General features: G+C 40.1%; 1 non-coding gene across 1 annotated transcript; it reads right to left on the minus strand.

Annotated features, from left to right (window-relative positions):
* Positions 1 to 484: 484 nt before the first annotated feature.
* Positions 485 to 592, minus strand: LOC148581242 (small nucleolar RNA R71). Its single transcript, XR_015895654.1, has one exon. It is a non-coding gene; the product is annotated as a small nucleolar RNA R71 (small nucleolar RNA).
* Positions 593 to 1,249: the final 657 nt, after the last annotated feature.

The raw sequence follows: 1,249 nt of genomic DNA on the forward strand, positions 1-1,249 counted from the left end.
ACCTTGAAGAGAAAGCTAAGAGAAGCTAAAGAACATCTCTCTTTAAAGGGCCTAACAGAGCTTTTCAAGGAAGAAGAAACCATGGCAGCCGAAAACAACAATGCCAACAATGCAAGGAAGGTGCTTGGTGACTTTACTGCACCTACTCCCGACTTCTATGGGAGAAGCATCTCAATCCCTGCCATTGGAGCAAACAACTTTGAGCTTAAGCCTCAATTAGTTTCTCTAATGCAACAGAATTGCAAGTTTCATGGACTTCCATTGGAAGATCCTCATCAGTTCTTAGCTGAATTCTTGCAAATATGTGACACTATCAAGACTAATGGGGTTGACCCTGAAGTCTACAGACTTATGCTTTTTCCCTTTTGCTGTAAGAGACAGAGCTAGGACATGGTTAGATTCACAACCTAAAGAAAGCCTGAACTCTTGGGAAAAGCTAGTCAATGCCTTCTTGGCAAAGTTCTTTCCACCTCAAAAATTGAGCAAGCTTAGAGTGGAAGTCCAAACCTTCAGACAAAAGGAAGGAGAATCCCTCTATGAAGCTTGGGAAAGATACAAGCAATTGATCAGAAGATGTCCTTCTGATATGCTTTCTGAATGGAGCATCATAGGTATTTTCTATGATGGTCTGTCTGAACTATCCAAGATGTCATTGGATAGCTCTGCTGGAGGATCTCTTCATCTGAAGAAGACGCATGCAGAAGCTCAGGAACTCATTGAAATGGTTGCAAATAACCAATTCATGTACACTTCTGAAAGGAATCCTGTGAATAATGGGATAGCTCAGAAGAAAGGAGTTCTTGAGATTGATACTCTGAATGCCATATTGGCTCAGAATAAAATATTGACCCAACAAGTCAATATGATTTCTCAGAGTCTGTCTGAAATGCAAGCAGCAACAGGCAGTACTAAGGAAGCTTCCTCTAAAGAAGAAGCTTATGATCCTGAGAACCCAGCAATGGAAGAGGTGAATTACATGGGAGAACCCTATGAAAATACCTATAATCCTTCATGGAGAAATCATCCAAATTTCTCATGAAAGGATCAACATAGACCTCAACAAGGTTTCAACAACAATAATGGTGGAAAAAACAGGTTTAGCAATAGCAAGCCTTTTCCATCATCTTCCCAGCAACAGACAGAGAACTCTAAGAAAAGCCACTCTGACTTAGCAACCATTGTCTTTGATCTAATTAAAATCACTCAAAGTTTCATGACTGAAACAAGGTCCTTCATTAGAAATTTAGAG

This window comes from Arachis ipaensis, chromosome B10 (genome assembly GCF_059453495.1).
Source record: "Arachis ipaensis isolate K30076 ecotype BB chromosome B10, ASM5945349v1, whole genome shotgun sequence".
Lineage (NCBI taxonomy): Eukaryota > Viridiplantae > Streptophyta > Magnoliopsida > Fabales > Fabaceae > Arachis > Arachis ipaensis.